The sequence below is a fragment of the Mobula hypostoma genome, chromosome 4 (genome assembly GCF_963921235.1).
Source record: "Mobula hypostoma chromosome 4, sMobHyp1.1, whole genome shotgun sequence".
Taxonomy (NCBI): domain Eukaryota; kingdom Metazoa; phylum Chordata; class Chondrichthyes; order Myliobatiformes; family Myliobatidae; genus Mobula; species Mobula hypostoma.
Window position 1 is genome coordinate 195,916,393 of NC_086100.1, and position 19,259 is coordinate 195,935,651.

At 44.5% G+C, this 19,259-nt stretch overlaps 1 protein-coding gene across 2 annotated transcripts in view; it reads left to right on the forward strand.

Annotated features, from left to right (window-relative positions):
* Nucleotides 1–19,259, forward strand: part of exoc6b (exocyst complex component 6B) — an 899,778-nt gene that overhangs the window by 337,817 nt on the left and 542,702 nt on the right. The window lies entirely within an intron of this gene.

A 19,259-nucleotide genomic window follows, 5' to 3' on the forward strand; every position in this document is an offset into this window, starting at 1 on the left:
AACCTGCTTTCGATCAACGGTATCAGAAATAAGGAGAGTTTAATTTGCCTGTTGGACAGTTGACATCTGGACGAGGCTCTCAGAAACACCTGAGCTGTATTGAAACTGCTTCATAAAGGGAAATGTGTCGATATCTGATTTCAGATTAACAGTACAGTAAACGTTACTGGGATCAGTGAAGGTCGAATAATGGGGATTGTAATATTTTGTTTTGCATTCCTCCCTCTGATGCCCGTCCTCCTGCCCTTTCTTCCATGGTCACTCTGCTCTCCTATCAGAATCCTTCTTCTTCAGCACCTTCCACCTATCGTCTCCCAGCTTGTTATTTCATCCCCTCCCCCACTCACCGACATTCTTTCTCACCTGGTCACACCTATCACCTGTCAGCTAGTACTCCTTCTCCTCCCCCCAATCCTAACAAAGAGATTCGGCAGATACAGGAAATCCAGAGTAACACACACAAAATGCTGGAGGAGTTCAGCAGGTCAGGCAGCATCAATGAAAAGGAATAGATTCGAAGATTTGGGCCGAAGAAGGGTCTTGGCCTGTAATGTCAGTTGCTTATTTCCCTCCAGAGATGCTGACCTGCTGAGTTCCTCCAGCATTTTATGTGTGTTATTCTGCATTCTGTTATTATTTTACTGTCTACTACCTTAATGGGCTGTTGTAATGAAATAGTCTGTATAACAGTTTTCAGTAAACACCATCGTCCCCTAATCAATAAACTTCAAAACCCAGGCCGCTGTACGTCCCTCTGCAATTGGATTCTTGACTTCTTCATTGGAAGACCACAGTCAGTGTCAGTGTAGATCAGAAATAACATCTCTTCCTTACTGACTACCTCAGGCACACCTCAAAGATGTGTGCTTAGCCCACTGCTTTTCTCTCTCTACACCCATTACACTGTGGCTAGGCACAGCGCAAAAGGCATCTATAAATTCTTCAAAAGTGATGCTTCGAAAAGGTGGTATCCATCATTAAGGACGGCCACTATCCAGGACATGGCCTCATCTCATTACTACCACCAGGAGCCTGAAGAATCACACTCACAATTTAGGAACAGCCTTTTTCCATCCACTGTCAGATTTCTGAATGGCCCATGAACCCATGAACACTACTTCACTATTTTTGCTCTACTCTTGCACTACTAAGTTATTTTTATGCATATTTCTTATTGTAATTTGTAGTGTATTCTATGTATTGCAATGTATTGTTGCCGCAAAGCAATAAATTTCACTTATATCATAAACAGGAGAAGGTCTGCAGATGCTGGATGTGCAGAGCAACCCACACAAAATGCTCACAATACTCTTAAGTGAGACCACACCCGTGCTTTATGAAGTTTCAACATTACATCCTTGCTTTTATATTCTAGTCCTCTTGAAATGAATACTAACATTGCACTTGCCTTCCTCACCACAGACTCAACCTGCAAATTAACCTTTAGGGAATCCTGCACAAGGACTCCCAGGTCCCTTTGCACCTCAGTTTTTTGTATTTTCTTTCCATTTAAAAAATAGTCAACCTTTTCATTTCTTCTACCGAAGAGCATCATCATACACTTCCTGACACTGTATTCCATCTGCCATTTCTTTGCCCATTCCCCTAATCTGTCTAGGTCCTTCTGTAGTCTCTCTACTTCCTCAAAACTACTTGCCTCTCCAGCTATCTTCACATCATCTGTAAACTTTGCAACAAAGCATCAAAGCCATCATCTAAATGATTGTAATATAATGTAAAAAAAAAATCAGTCCCAACACAGACTCCTGTGGAACATCACTGGTCAACAGAAGCCAGTCAGAAAAGGCTCCCTTTATTTCCACTGTTTGCCTCCTGCCAATCAGCCACTTCTTTGTCCATCCTATGATCTTTCCTGTAATATCATGGGCTTGTAGCTTGTTAAGAATCCTCATGTGTGGCACCTTGTCAAAGACCTTCTGAAAACCCGAGTACACAACATCAACTGATTCTCCTTTTGTCTATCCTGCTTGTTATTTCTTCAAATAGTTCCAACAGATTTGTCAGCCAAGATTTTCCTTTGAGGAAACCATGCTCTCTATGGCCTGTTTTATCATGTGCCTCCAAGTACCCTGAGATTTCATCCTTAATAATTGACTCCAACTACCTGGCCTATAGATTCCTTTCTTCTGCTTCTCTTCCTTCTTGAAGAGTGGAGTGAGATTTGCAATTTTCCTTTCTTCCAGAACCATCCCAGCATCTAGTGATTCTTGAAAGATCATGCCCCCATAATCTTTTCAGCCACCTCTTTCAGAACTCTAGGGTGTATACCAGGTGTCTTATCTACCTTCAGACCTTTCAGTTTCCCAAGAACATTCTCTCTCATTCTGGTACCTTCACACACTTCATGCCCTTTGACTCCTGCAACCTCCACCATAGAGCAAGCTTCTTCCACAGTGAAGACTGATGCAAATTACTTATTCAGTTCATCCGCTATTTCATTGTCCCCCCCATTACTACCTCTCTCGCAGTCCAATATCCAAGTTTGCCTTTCTTTTATCCTTTATGTATCTGAGACAACTTTTGGTATCCTCTTTAATATTATTGGCTAGTTTACTTTTGTGTTCCATCTTTACCTTCTTAATAACTTTCTTATTTGCCTTCTGGTGGTTTTTAAAAGATTCCCAATACTTTAAGTTCCCACTAATCTTTGCTCTGTATGTGCACTCTTTGGCTTTTATGTTGGTTTTGACTTCTCTTGTTCACCACGGTGTGTCATTTTTCTTTTAGAATACTTCTTCTGCTTTGGGATGTATATATCCTGTGTCTTCCGAATTGCTTTCAGAAATTCCATCCATTGCTGCTCTGCCGTCATCCCTGCCAGTGTTCTTTGCCAATCTATTCTGACCAACTCCTCTCTCATGCCTCTGTAATTCCCTTTACTCCATCAGAATAGAAGAAGGAGGGAGGTGGATGGAAATTTTTTTTTACCGGAAGGAGATATCAATATTCATGTCATCAGGTTGGAGGCTACCCAGGTGGAATATTAGGTGTTATACCTCCACCCGAGGGTGGCCACAGACTGACATATCGGAATGGAAATTGGAATTGGAATTAACATGTTGGGCCACTGGGAAGTTCTGCTTTTGGTGGATGGAGTGGAGATGCTCGACAAAGTGGTCGCCCAGTCTCCCAGCTTACAGTGGGTCTCACCCAATGTAGTGAAGGCCCCATCGAGCACTGGACACAATAGATGACCCAGCAGATTCACAGGAGAAGTGTTGCCTCACCTGGAAGGACTGTTTGGGGCCCTCAATGGAGGTAAGGCAGGAGGTGAATGGGTAGTTGTAGCACTTTGCCGGGTTAAATGCCAGGAGAGAAATTTCACATATGTCAGTGATAGTAAACCTGATTCAGATTTGAATTCTGATTCTCTGTACCTTGTTACCTCTGACAATGATAAACTAATGTTCCAAGTAATCAAAAGCTTCATAGAGCACATAAACTGTTCTACTCCTGTGATCAAAGATCTGTCAGTGGTGTAGGTGTTGGAAGAGAAAAACATTACTTTGTTTTTGAATTATATAATTCATTTGCAATATGTCATACTGAGGATATCCCAAAGTAACTCATTGCCAGAAATTGCTTTGTGATGTATAGTGGCTTATAGCGTTGGCAGTGAAAGCAGCCAATTTTCAAAGAACACAAAGTAAATAATAAACACAAGAGATTCTGCAGATGCTCTAAATCTTCAGCACCACACGTACAAAATACTGGAGGAACTCAGCAAACGAGGCCATTTTCAGGGTGAGGAGCAACACATATTCCACATAGGTCATCTCCAACCTGATGGCATGAACATCGATTTCTCCTTCCGTTCCAAAAAAAATTGCCCACCCCCCTTCTCTCTTCTTCTATTCCCCAGTCTGGCCTCTTACCTCTACTTCTCACCTTCCTATCACCTCCCTCTGGTGCCCATCCTTCCCTTTCTCTCATGGTTCACTCTCCTCTCCTATCAGATTCCTTCTTCTCCTGCCCTTTTACTTTTCACACCCAACTGGTTTCACCTATCACCTTCTAGCTCGTCCTCTCTCTCCTCCCCCCAACCTTCTTATTTGGTGTCTTCTACTTTCCTTTCCGGTCCTGAAGAAGGGTCTCAGCTTAATATGCTGACTGTTTGTTTAATAACATAGATGCTGCCTGACTTGCTGAGTTCCTCCAGCATTTTGTGCGTGTTCCTATGGGAATAAACAGTTGACTTTTGAGTCACCTTAAAAGTCCGCTTGAAACTAATCAGTAAGCTCCCAGACCTTGGGCTCGATCCATCCTTGTGCAACTGCATCATTAATTTCCTCATTTGCAGACTCCGTGCACTTCAGATCAGCAACAACATCTCCTCTACAATCACCATCAGCACGGGTGCAGCACAAGACTGTATTCTTAGCCCCCTGCTCTACTCGCTTTATAATTATGGCTTCAGGGCTAAGCACAGCGCCAATGCCATATTTAAGTTTGATGACAACACCGCTGTTGCTGGCCAAATCAAAGGTGATGATGAATCAGCATATAAGAGGGAGACTGAAAATCTAGCTGACTGGTGCCACAACAACAACCTCTCACGCAATGTCAGCAAGACCAAGGAGCCGATTATTGACTTCAGGAGGAGGAAACTAGAGGTCCATGAGCCAGTCCTCGTTAGGGGATGAGATCTCAGGGTAGTATATGGTGACATGGGTACTATGAAAATAAATATAGTTCGAACTTTGAATATGGTGAACGACAGAGCCATATAACACATAAGTAGGCCCTTCAGCCCAACATGTCCATGCTAGCCCATCTATATTCTTCCCTCATGGTCTTGTCCATCTGAGAGGCTAGGTAACCAAAGCTGTTACAACACACACAAAATGCTGGAGGAACTCAGCAAATCGGGCAGCATCTATGGAGATGAATAAATAGTCAACAATTCTGGCTGAGACCCATCATTAGGACTGGAAAGTAAGGGGGCAGATGCCAAAATAAAAAAAAGTGAGAGGGGGGTTGGAGGGAGAGTAGTATAACCGGCAAGTCATAGGTAAGACCAAGTGAGGGAGATTGTCGGTGGGTGGTAGCGGGGGAAGAAATAAGAAGCTGGGAGGTGATAGGTGGAAGAGATAAAGGGTTGAAGAAGAAGGAATCTGATAAGAAAGGAGAGTGGACCATGGGTGCCATGGTAACATTGCAGTTAGCGCAACACTATTACAACTTGGGGCATCGGAGTTCAAAGTTTAGTTCCGACGCATCTGTAAGGAGTTTCTATGACCTCCCCGTGAACGTGTGGGTCTCCTCCGGGTCTCCTCCAGGTCCTCTGGTTCCCTCCCGCATTCCAAAGATGTACTGGTCATAGGTTAATTGGTCATTGTAAATTATCCCGTGATTGGCCCAGGGCTAAATTAGTTGGTTGCTGGCAGCCCAAAGGGCTGAGGGGCTTATTCCTCTAACTAAATGAACAAATCTGGGAAGAGGGAGGGGAACCCGAGGGAGGTGATAGGTAGGTGGGATGAGAGGGTGACCAGATGGGAAAGGACGGAAGGAGCGAAGTAAATGACTACCTTTTGGTGCTTTGTCAGAGAGGTGAATATTGCTTGGGGCCCTGAAAGTACATGCTGCAGCTCTTGTGGCTCTTTGTAACACTGGCTACGGCTGAAAGGTGAAGCCACAGTTTAGAACATGGAACAGAGCACAATTTAATTTTGCTTCAGAAATGCCAAACCCTCCCTCAGGGTATGGAAGTGCACACCTTTTGACCGAAAGCTAGTGTGCCCACCAGCCTGTAGGCCAGTGTCATGAGAGGATTTTGAAGAAGTTTCTCTTGCTTGGATTAAGCCAATGGTTTTGAATCCATGAGAAGAAATTTAGATTCTGTACCTGGAATTTGCTTTTGTTCTTTCCCTCTTATGCAAGTTACTTAACAAAAAAATTCTGAGGTTTTAAATTTGCTTGTAAACCCATCATTCAACTGAGGCCCAGAGGAATTTCTTGTAATCCAGCCAATACATGCAGATTGAGTCCTTAAATTCTCCTTCCCTCCCCAGTGCTTTGTAGCTGTGGAAACTCACTGTGGATAAATTGCATCAGCGAAACAGATCATGTAAATGCCAATAACACCTCCCAAAATTAACGTGGCCCATTGCTCCTTCCATTTTATGTCATGCCCAGAGGGGCCGTTGGATCTGCAGCAGACGGTAACGTAAAAAAATAAAAAAGTACAGTGGTAGCCAAAAGATAAGTTCAAGTGTCTTCTACCATTTAATAAAATTTCATGGATCCCGTACTTCCCCTTTTCTGCTCCGTCCCACAACCATGGTAACCACCACACCAGATTTTCAGAAACAGTATAAATCAATCATTCTCAATCTTGGATGCATTCAGCTATGGAGTATCCACATTGTTTAGATAAAGTTCAAAATGTTCAAGCCACAGCGCAAAGCCACATTGGGAGCATTACTGGGAGCATTGTAATTCTTTAATCCCATTTCTTTGTAAATATTTTTATTGATTAGTCATGCAAGATGTTGAAGATGTAATTAAAGATTTTGTCTGCAGGTCAGGATCATCAAAGTTCAAAGTAAGTTTATTATCGAAGTTCAAAGTACAGTACGTTTATTATTAAAGTATGTATGCATTATATAGCCGGCTTGTGGTGTAGTGGCATCTGCACCAGACTACATGCTGAATGGTTCTGGTTTCGAATCCGGCTGGCTCCTTGAACACTTTCCATCTGTGCTGGGATGAGCGTCGATCTAGCAACTCAGCCTGGTAAAAAAACAGACAAAGTGCTAAAAGAAACAGAAAGGTTGCTGCTCGATGTGCCACCAGGTGTGGAAATAAAGAAACTTCCCCCCCCCCCACCACGCACAAAATCCAAATTGCGCTAACGGCAAAAAAACCTAGCAAAAACACAGTTCAGCTCAGTGTTCGTTATCTGCAGCCTGCCCTGATTCAAAGTCACTGAAAAATAGCAACAGGAAAAGGAGTGACCGTATCCAGAAAACACATCATAATGTGAACTACCGATCCTCAAACCACGCCGATTAAACCTTGCTCCGGCATCATCCTCCGACAACATCAAGGGAGAAAGAGATCATTCGAATTCAGGGCTCTTTTTCTGGGAGCAGTGAGTGAGAAGGAGAGAGAGAGATTGACAAGCAGACACCCTCCCCCGACAGCAGCGAGCGAGAGGCTGATAGAAGGTGCTGAACACTTGCTCACCTTCCGTGCTCACCTCGATGTTTTCAATCTTCCTTGACGCTTAGATTGGTGAGAAATGGAGTTGATCATGGGCTTGTGCTCTGTCTCAAAGCTTCTTGGCCTCCAGGAGGCTGCTCACCTATGTCAGCATATACTTCTACCCTGAGATTTATTTTCTTCCAGGGATTCACAGTAGAACAAAGAAATATAATAGGATCAGTGAAAAACTACACACGAGGAATGACAGCCAAGGTAAAAAGGAGGCAAACTGTGCAATCACATAAATAAACAAACAAACAAACAAATAAATAGATAAATACATACATACATGCAGTACATATTGAGAACAAGAATCTTCAAAAGTGACTCATAGGTTGAGGAATCACTTCAGTGTTGAGGTGAGTGAAGTTATCCACACTGGTTCAGAAGCCTGATGTTTGAAGGATAGTATTTGTTCCTGAACCTGGTGGTATTGGATCTGAGGATCCTGTACCTCTTGCTGGATGGCAGAAATGAGAAGAGAGCATAGTTTGAATGGTGGGGGTCCTTGATGATGGATGCTGCTCTCTCGTGGGCAGAGAACTGCAAAGACATTTACATTTCTCTTCTTGAATATTAAGGTCACACAAGGCTTTCACACTCTGAGATCCAAGCAAAGGCAGGAGATTTAGTTTTACTTTTCACATGTACATCAAAATATACAGTGAAGTGTGTCGCTTTGGTCCATCAAATCAGTGAGGATTGTGCAGGGCAGCGCACAGGTGTCGCCGTACCACTGATGCCAATATACCGTGCCCACAACTCACTAACCCTAACCCCACTTGGAGTACTGTGCTCAGTTCTGGTTGCCTCACTACAGGAAGGATGTGGAAACCATAGAAAGGGTGCAGAGGAGATTCACAAGGATGTTGCCTGGATTGGGGAGCATGCCTTATGAAAACAGGTTGAGTGAACTTGGCCTTTTCTCCTTGGAACGATGGAGGATGAGGAGTGACCTGATAGAGGTGTATAAGATGATGAGAGGCATTGATCGTGTGGATAGTCAGAAGCTTTTTCCCAGGGCTGAAATGGTTGCCACAAAAGGACCCAGGTTTAAGGTGCTGGGGAGTAGGTACAGAGGAGATGTCAGGAGTAAGTTTTTTACGCAGAGAGTGGTGAGTACATGGAATGGGCTGCTGGCAGCGGTGGTGGAGGCGGATATGATAGGGTCTTTTAAGAGACTTTTGGATAGGTACATGGAGCTTTGAAAAATAGAGGGCTATGGGTAACCCTAGTAATTTCTAAGGTAGGGACATGATTGGCACAACTTTGTGGGCCGAAGGGCCTGTATTGTGCTGTAGGTTTTCTATGTTTCTATGTATGTTGTCTGGAACATGGGAGGAAAACCGAGCACTTGGAGGACACCCATGTGGTCATGGGAGAACCCCGAACTTACAGCAGACACTATAAAATATTGCTCTCTGGAGATAGAGTGAATGGTCTCAATCTTTTTCCCAGGACTGGGGAATCAAGAACTAGAGGAAATGAGTTTAAGGCGGGAACAATTTAACAGGAAATTGAGAGGATCAGTGGAGACTTGATAGAGATGTTCTAAAGTGGAAGTAGCTGATACCAGGATGTATAATTTTAAAGTGATTAGAAGAAAGTATAGAGTCATAGAGTCATTGAAAAATTCAGCAGAAAATCAGGCTATTCAACCCGTCTAGTCCATGTATAGCCATTTCACCTGCTTGGTTCAATCGACTTGTACCCGGACCATAGTACTCCATATCGTTCCCATCCACGTAGCGATCCAAATTTCTCTTAAACGTTGAAATCGAACTTGCATCCACCGCTTCCACTGGCAGCTCATTTCACACTCTCACCACCCTCTGAGTGAAGAAGTTTCCCCTCATGTTCCCTTTAACATTTCACCTTTCACCCTTAACCCATGACCTTCAGTTGTAGTTCCACCCAACCTCAGTGGAAAAAGCCTGCTTGCATTTAACCTATCAATATCCCTCATAATTTTATGGGGTAGAGATAGGGTAAATGGATATGGGATTATCAGAGGTAAGTTCATTCTGCAGAAAATGGAGTGCCTGGAATGCACTGCCAGAGGTGGTGGTAGAAGCAGAAACATTAGGGACATTTAAAAAACTCTTAGAGTTTTAGAGATAGACACATGGATGATAGAAAAATGGAGTGGTATGTAGGAAGGAAGAGTTTGATTGATCTTAGAGTAAGTTAAAAAGTCAGCACAACATTGTGGGCTGAAGGGCCTGTACTCTTCTGTGGTGTTCTATGTATGACTATGACTATGGAAACAGTTTATCATACTTTTTTATATAGTTTAATCTTGCAATTTAACTCCCAGAGTCCAGATATTGACCTAGTAAATCTTTGAAGTACTCTCTCCAAGACCAAGTTATCCCCTGGAGGTTTGATCTCCAAACTTCTCAAGCTCAGTATTTGGTTTGAAGTTTTGCCTGGCTCCAAGAGACACATTCTCAGCTGGAGGATCTCAGTGGGTCAAGCAACATCTGTGTGAAGGAAGGATGTTTCGGGTTTAATCCTTGCAGAAGCTGCTCAACCCACTGATTTGGGACAAGATCGCACTGGCGATCATCGTCGATGTTCTGTGGGCTGCAGACAATAGTTCCAAATATTTTGTTAAATGTACCCCTCAGAGGACCTGTCCTGGACCCAGCACATAAATGCAATTACGAAGAAAGCACAGCACGCTTCTACTTCTTTAGGAGTTTCCTTGTTTCTTTTGGAGATGTAATTTGGTATGACGTCTAAAAATCTGACAAACTTCTATAGATGCATAGTGTAGAATATATTGACTGGCTGCATAACAATGCCCTTGAATAGAAAATCCTGCAAAAAGTAGTAGATCTGGACCAGTCCATCACAGGTAAAGCCCTCCTAGCCATTGAACACATCTACACTGAGTGCTGTTACAGGAAAGCAGCATCCATCGTCAGGAACCCCCACCATCCAGGACGTGCTTTCTTTTTACAGCTTCCATTGGGAAGAAAGTACAAGAGCTTCAGGACTTACACCATGAGGTTCAGGAGCAGTTATTATAACCAACCATCAGGCTTTTGAAACAATGAGGCTAACTTCATTCAACTTTACTTGTCCCATCACTGAAATTTTTCCACTACTTATGGGCTCACTTTCAAAGGCTCCTCATCTCATGTTCTCAATATTGATTGCTTATTTCTTTATTATTATTATTTCTTCTTTTTCTATTTGCGCAGTTTGTTGTCTTCTGACAGTGGTTGATCGCCAAAGTCGGGTGGTCTTTCATTGATTCTGTTACGGCTATTATTCTGTAGATTTATTGAGTATGCCCACAAAATAAATCTGACACATATGCATCGTTTGTGTCAATGACTAACTGAGCCCAAGGATTGGGCTGGGGGCAGCCCACAAGTGTCACCAGGCTTCTGGCACCAACTTAGCATGCCCACAACCTGCTAACCGTAACCGGGATGTCTTTGAAATGTGGGAGGAAACTGGAGCACCTGGAGGAAAACTACGCGTGGAACTTGCAGACAATGGTGGGAATTGAACCCAGATAAGGATTACTGGCACTGTACAGTGTTATGCAAACTGCTCGCCATGGTACCAACCTTGTTCATTCTACCAGCTTGAGTTCCTGCTCGATTTCCATTCCCAGTTGACTTCTGAGCCTGGTTAATCTTTTTTTTTAAAATCTTAGCGGTTTTAACTTACAGTCTCTAACACTAGACAACCTCCTTCTGGAAACCCAAGCAAATAATTTATTTTAAAGTTTTTAAAAGAATTTCAAACGTTTAAATTTAAAAAATTGTAGTTGTGAGAGGTATAGGCAGGGTAGACAGCCAGAATCTTTTCCCCAGGGTAGAAACATCTATCATCAGAGCACATGCTTTCAAGGTTAGAAGAGGGAAGTTGAGAAGTGACGTGAGGGGCAAATTGTTTATTCAGAGTGTGTTGGTGCTAGCAGTGAATGGGTTACTAGGGGTAGTAGTTATAGTAGGCAGTCTGGGCGGAGTGAGTGAGGCCTATTCAGTGATATACTGTTCTTTGTTCTAAATAACTAACACCCATTGACAATCCCTCTCCCTGACTTTTCAAAAAAAAACTTGGTTCTTCATCAGGCATGATAGATCATTGAAGAATTCATGCTCAGCCTCTCTGTCTGATTGACTGAATTTTTAGACCACTCCTTGCTGAATAATCAAGGTTCAGAGTTCAAAGTAAAATTTATTATCAAAGCATAATATTTAAAAAAGGAGCTTTGCGAGTGTTTGTCCATTGTACGTGGCCTATCAGCGGCTATAACCGGAACACCAATCGTGAGATAGATATCTGGGAAGGTTCAGGCACAAAAGGGAGACACTGCCTGGCGGAGTGGTCATCGACAGAGTGATCTGAATCAGAGTGGTAGGGCTTTGGCTCATCGGGCTTCAGCAATAATGGGTCGAGGTGAGATAAGTTACCTGTGAGGAATAGAAACAGGAAGTATGTCTGTGAGGCCAGTGTTCTGTACTGGGTGTCAGATGTGGGAAATTTGGGAGACACCCAGCCTCCCGGACGGCCACATCTGCACCGGGTGCATTGAGCTGCAGCTCCTTGGGGACCGTATTAGAGAATTGGAGATGCAGCTCGGTGACTTTCTCCTGGTCAGGAGGTGATAGTGAGGAGGTGATAGAGAGGATCTATAAGCAAGTAGTCACTCCGGGGCCGGGGGGGGGGTGGGGAGACAGATAGGTGGGTAACAGTCAGGAGAGGGAAGGGAAAGAGTCAGATACTAGAGAGTACTCCTGTGGCTGTCCCCCTTAACAATAAGTACTCCTGTTTGAGTACTGTTGGGTGGGGGGAGGGCCTAGCTGGGGGAAGCAACTGGGGGAAGCACAGAGTCTGGCCCTGTGGTTCAGAAGGGTAGGGAAAGGAAGAAGGCAGCAGTAATAGGGGACTCCATAGTTAGGGGGTCAGACAGGCAATTCTGTGGATGCAGGAAAGAAACACGGATGGAAGTTTGCCTCCCCAGGTGTCAGGGTCTGGGATATTTCTGATTGTGTCCACGATATCCTGAAGTGGGAAGGTGAACAGCCAGAGGTCGTGGTACATATTGGTACCAATGACATAGGCAGGAAAAGGGAAGAGGTCCTGAAAACAGACTACAGGGAGTTAGGAAGGAAGTTGAGAAGCAGGACCTCAAAGGAAGTAATCCCAGGATTACTGCCTGTGCCACGCGACAGTGAGTATAGGAATAGAGTGAGGTGGAGGATAAATGTGAGGCTGAGGGGTTGGAGCAGGGGGCAGGGATTCAGATTTCTGGATCATTGGGACCTCTTTTGTGGCAGGCGTGATCTATACAAAAAGGACGGGTTGCACTTGAATCCAAGGGGGACTAATATCCTGGCAGGGAGGTTTGCTAAGGCTACTGGGGAGAGTTTAACTAGAATTGCTGGGGGGTGGAAACTGAACTGAAGAGATGGAGGAAGGGGTGGTTGGCTTACAAATAGAGAAAGCTTGAAGACAGTGCGAGAGGGAGGATAGGCCGGTGATAGAGAAGGGACACGCTCAGACTGATGGTTTGAGATGTGTCTATTTTAATGCAAGAAGCATCATGAACAAAGCAGATGAGCTTAGAGCGTGAATCAGTACTTGAAGCTATGATGTTGTGGCCACTACAGAGACTTGGATGGCTCAGAGGCAGGAATGGTTACTTAGAGTGCCAGGCTTTAGATGTTTCAGAAAGAACAGGGAGGGAGGCAAAAGATCTGAGAGTGTGGCACTGCTGATCAGAGATAGTGTCACGGCTGCAGAAAAGGAGGAAGTCATGGAGGGATTGTCTACGGAGTCTCTATGGGTGAATGTTAGAAACAGGAAGAGGTCAATAACTCTACTGGGTGTTTTTTATTGACCACCCAATAGTAACAGGGAGATCGAGGAGCAGATAGGGAGACAGATTGTGGAACAGTGCAATAATAACAGGGTTGTCGTGGAGGGAGATTTTAATTTCCCAAATATTAATTAGCATCTCCCTAGAACAAAGGGTTTAGATGGGGTGGAGTTTGTTAGGAGTGTTCAGGAAGGTTTCCTGACACGATACGTAGATAAGCCTACAAGAGGAGAGACTGTACTTGATCTGGTATTGGGAAATGAACCTGGTCATGTCACAGTGGGGGGGGGGGGCGCTGGGAGCAAGGGTGGACCCAAATGCAAGACAAATCTTGTGAGGTTAATTTAAATTAAGTTTATTGCTCGTTGCACGGAGAGCAAAGCTGAAGTGGGAAATAGCGTAATGGACGAGGAACAGGCCCTGGTCTAAAGTTAAGACTAGGAAAGTGGGTCTAGGTCAAGGAACTAGGAACTAGGAACCTGGACAAAGACTCCGAGCCAGAGTCTGGACAGGGACCCGGAACCTGGGTCTTGACTTGGGCTCGGACCCCAGATCCAGGTGAAGCCAAGACGTGGCTAGGCTACAGGACAAGGCACATGGACAGGACACAGACTAGGAGAAGGGACAGGAACACAGACTTGGGCTTAGGGACGGGACATGGAACTCGGGACCCAGACATGGGCTTGAAACTTGGAACCTCCAAGGCCAGGACTTGAGTCTTGGAAGCTCTAGAACCAGGACTTGATTCTTGGAAGCTCCAGGGCCAGGACTTGATACCTAGAACCTCCAGGGACAGGTCTTGATACTTGGAACCTCCAGGGCCAGGACTTGATACTTGGAACCTCCAGGGCCAGGACTTGATTCTTGGAACCTCGTTAGACACTGGGCGGAGTCGGGACTCTACTTGACACAGGGTCAGGGCCCTTCCAGGTTACAGAGCCGGGACCCCTTTTAGACGCAGGACATGGATACGGAGACCACACAATGATGGACAGTACTATTACAGGGCCCCAAGTATGCTCCAAGCAGCGGCGAGCTGCTGACTAAGCCCGGCGGGTTAACTTTGATTGACTTACTTTGGCAAGGGAAGGCAGCTTGCTGGCACTTGCTTCGGGAGGAGACTAGGCTCGCTCCAGCAAGAACTTAGTTGGCTCTGGCCAGATGACATTGGCTCGCAGTACCTTCGGTGACTTTGTTAATGCTCTTGCGCCGAACGGCTGAAAGCCGGAGACTATAAACTGCTGGTTCAGCCGAGAGTAATTTGCCTCCAATCACCAAGCCCGAGGGACACGGGAAAACAAGGAACCAAAGGGAAACAGGGAGTCCATGGTCTGGATCGTAACACAAACAAAGTAAGTTTAAAGGGAACCCGATCCAGACCACGACAGGTCAGGTGTTAGGTCTCTTAGTGGGAGAGCATTTTGGAGATAGTGATTATAATTCTATCTCCTTTACCATAGCTGGAGAGGGATAGAAACAGACAAGTTAGGAAAGCTTTTAATTGGAGTGAGGGGAAATATTAAGCTATCAGGTCGGAACTTGGAAGCATAAATTGGGAACAAATGTTCTCAGGAAATGTACGGCAGAAATGTGGCAAATGTTCAGGGGATATTTGAATGGCGTTCTGCATGGGTACGTTCCAGTGAGATAGGGAAAGGATGGCAGGGTACAGGAACCATGGTGTACAAAGGCTGTTGAAAATCTAGGCAAGAAGAAAAGAAAAGCTTACGAAAGGTTCAAAAAATTAGGTAATGATAGAGGTCTAGAAGATTATAAGGCTTGCAGGAAGGAGTTTAAAAGTGAAATTAGGAGAGCCAGAAGGGGCTATAGAAGGTCTTGGCGAGCAGGTTTAAATAAAACCCCAAGGCTTTCTACAAGTATGTGAAGAGCAAGAGGATAAGACATGAGAGAATAGGACCAATCAAGTGTGACAGTGGAAAAGTGTGTATGGAACCGGAGGAAATAGCAGAGGTACTTAATGAATACTTTGCTTCAGTATTCACTATGGAAAAGATTCTGGGCGATGGTAGGGATGACTTACAGCAGACTGAAAAGCTTGAGCATGTAGACATTAAGAAAGAGGATGAGCTGGAGCTTTTGGAATGCATCTAGTTGGATTAGTCTCCGCGACCAGCCGAGATGTATCCCAAGCTACAGTGGGAGGCGTAGAGGTTGGTGACCAGTGGTGTACCTCAGGGATCTGTTCTGGGACTCCTTCTCTTCATGATTTTTATAAATGACCTGGATGAGGAAGTGGAGGGATGGGTTAGTAAATTTGCTGATGACACAAAGGTTGGGGGTGTTGTGGATAGTGTGGAGGGCTGTCAGAGGGTTACAGCGGGACATTGATAAATGCAAAACAGGGCTGAGAAGTGGCAGATGAAGTTCAACCCAGATAAGTGTGAAGTGGTTCATTTTGGTACGTCAAATATGGTGGCAGAATATAGTATTAATGGTAAGACTCCTGGCAGTGTGGAGGATCAGAGGGATCTTGGGGTCTGAGTCCATAGGACACTCAAGTCTGCAGCCCAGGTTGACTCTGTGGTTAAGAAGGCATACGGTGCATTGGCCTTCATCAACCGTGGGATTGAGTTTAAGAGCCGAGAGGTAATGTTGCAGCTATATAGGACCCTGGTCAGACCCCACTTGGAGTACTGTGCTCAGTTCTGGTCACCTCACTGCAGGAAGGATGTGGAAACCATAGAAAGGGTGCAGAGGAGATTTACAAGGATGTTGCCTGGATTGGGGAGCATTCCTTATGAGAATAGTTTGAGTGAACTCGGCCTTTTCTCCTTGGAGTAGCGGAGGATGAGAGGTGACCTGACAGAGCTGTATAAGATGATGAGAGGCATTGGTCGTGTGGATAGTCAGAGTCTAACATGAGAGGGCACAGTTTTAAGGTGCTTGGAAGTAAGTACAGAGGAGATGTCAGGGGTAAGTTTTTTACGCAGAGAGTGGTGAGTGCGTGGAGTGGACTGCCGGCAACAGTGGTGGAGGTGGAAATGATAGGGTCTTTTAAGAGACTCCTGGATAGGTACATGGAGCTTAGAAAAATGGAGGGCTATGAGTAACGCTAGGTAATTTCTAAAGTATGTACGTGTTCGGCACAGTATTGTGGACCGAAGGGCCTGTATAGTGCTGTAGGTTTTCCATGTTTCTATGTTTCTATATAGAATCATAGAACACTACAGCACAGAAACAGGTACTTTGGCCCATCTAGTCTGTGCCAAGTTATTATTCTGCCCAGTCCCAACAACCTGCACCTGAATCAGAGATCTCTATACCCTTCCCATCCATGGACATATCCAAATTTGTCTTAAATGTTTCATTCAAACCTGCATCTACCACTTTTGCTGGCAGTTTGTTCCACACTCTCACTGAGCTCTGAATGAGAAAACTCCCCCTCATGTTCCCCTTAAACATTTCACCTATCACCCTTAACCCATGACTTGTTGTCTCACCCAACCTCACTGATAAGCTTACGAACTGGACTTGCAGCATTCCACACCACAGGAGGTGGTGTGGCGCGGGGTCCAATCTGGAGTCAGTGCTGATCAACCCCGGCTGGGTCACCTTGGCGAGGGTGTATGATGTTGAAGACCCGAAACACCTGACGACTCCAGGTTACATTACCGATTATGTGTCCCAGCGCATCCACAGGGTGTATCTCAGAATTAATGACCCTAAATAAATAAGAAGGCTTGAGTTCCAGGGAAAGGCTGAACAGGTTTGGACTTTATTCCCTGGAATGTAGGAGACTGAGGGGAGGAGATTTGATAGAGGCATACTAAATAATAAGGGGCATAGATGGGTAAATGCAAGCAGGATTTTTCCACTGAGGTTGGACGAGACTATAACTAGAGGTCATGGGATAAGGGTTAAGGGTGAAAGGTGAAATATTTAATGAGGATCTGAGAAAGAACTTTACTCAGAGGGTGGTGAGAGTGTGGAACGAGCTGCTGGCGGAAGTGGTGCATGCAGGTTTGATCTCAACGTTCAAGAGAAATTTGAAAGCGTATATGGATGGGAGGGGTATGAAGGGTTATGGTCCAGTGCAGCTGAATGGGTCTAAGCAGACTAATAGTTCAGCATGGGCTAGATGGGCCGAAGGACCTGTTTCTGTGCTGTAGTGTTCCCTAACTTCATGTCTCTATAAGTAGTGCAAAAAGTTTAAAGTACGTGGTTCTCACACTCATCCTCTCTCTCAGGCACTTATACACAGAGCACAATCGCAGTCACACTCACACACGTCTTGCTTCCGTGGGATTCTGTGTTTCTTTCCCCCTCTGCTCCTCCCCAGGCCTTTGAAGACGATGTGAAAATGGAAGTCTTGTAAAGGTTTCATTGGCCCTGGTGGCTGAGATGCCGCAGGTGGTCAGGGGAGATTATCTCACTGAAGTTTTCCCAGCTTTGAGGTACTGGTAGCCAGGTGGAGCAAGGTATTAACCTACAGAAAGGCAAACCAGATGTTACTGTTCAATGTTAACAGCTGGACAGCTGACAATCGCTTGGTCCTGGTTTAGATTATCCTGTGCTGACATTGTAATTGAAATAGCAGTTCCTCCAACTTTACTGTTTTAATTAAGTGGGGTTCTCAACAACTTCAAAACATGTAAGAATACGAAGGAAACACCTCTGCTTTTCCTCTCTCCCTTAAAGCAGAGGTTCCCAACCAGGGTCCACGGAAGCTTTGCTTAATGGTATTGGTCCATGGCATAAAAAAAGCTTAGGAACTCCTGGCTTAGAGAATTCCTCTCCTACACAAAATATGTTTGGTTGAAAATTGATAGAGATTTAAGATTAGGATTTAAATTTAGCTGTCATATATACATCGAAACATCTAAACGTACAGAGAAATGCATCCTTTTGTGTCAATGACCAACACTATCTGACAATTTGCTGAGGGTAGCCTGCAAGTGTCAACAGTGACAACATGAAAACACCTTAACATTCACCTCAACTATGAACTGATTCCATAGCCTGTGGACTCACTTTCAAGACTCTACAACTCAAGGTCCTAATATTATTTATTTATTTATTGATTATTTTGTTGTTGTTGTATTTGCTGAGTTTGTCTTCTTATGCACATTGGTTGTTTGTCCATCTTTCTGTGTGGTCTGTGTATGATTCTTTGTATTTACTGTTAGTGCCCACAAAAAAGTGAATCTCAGGGTTGTATATGGTGACATGTACATACTTTGATAACAAATTATCACTTTGAACTTTGAATATAGCATGCCCATAACTTACTAGCCCATATGTTTGGACTGTGGGAGGAAACTGGAGCATCCGGAGGAAACTCACGTGTCTGGGAGAACATATAAACTCCTTACAGACAGCTGAGCGAATTGAACACAGGTCGCTGGTGGTGTTCAGCATTATGCTAACTGCTATACTACAGTACTATGATGCAGAAAGATTAATGTTGTGGTTATTTTTCATTAAGGGTTTGAGGAGATTTGGTATACAAAAACACTCACAATTTTCTACTGAGGTGCCATGGAGAGCATTCTAATTGGCCGAATCACTGTCTGGTACGGGAGGGGGGGATAGTGGGGGACTACTACACCAGATCAAAATAAGCTACAGAGAGTTCTAAACGTAGCTCCATCATCTTTTTGTAGGATTTTCTGTTCAAGGGTACTGGTGTTTCCATACCAGGCCATGATGCAACCAGTCAATATATACTCCACCACACATCTATAGAAATTTGCCAAGTTTTAGATGTCATAATGAATCTTGGCAGACTTCTAAAGACGTAGAGGCCATCATTGGTTTCGAGCTGTCATTGGCCGACACCTGCGTGGGTTAAGTATTATTTACCCCTTGGCAGCCGTAACCCTGAATGTCATCCAGTTAACTTCCTTATCTGGGGGGTTGTGAACGGCATTACATACGCTACAATCATAAGAACATAAGAAATAGACGTAGGAGTTATTGAAGTATTGTGTTCAGTTCTGGTCACCTCATTATAGGAATGGATGTGGAAGCTTTAGAGAGGATGCAGAGGAGATTATTGGGATCTACCACTCACAAATTCCTGAAGGTATACTGTGGAGAGTATTCTAACTGGCTGCATCACCGTCTGGTTTGGAGGGGCCACTGCACAGGATCGAAAGAAAGTTGTGAGCTCAGTCAGCTCCATCAACAGCACTGGCCTCCCCAGTATCCAGGACATTTTCAAGGA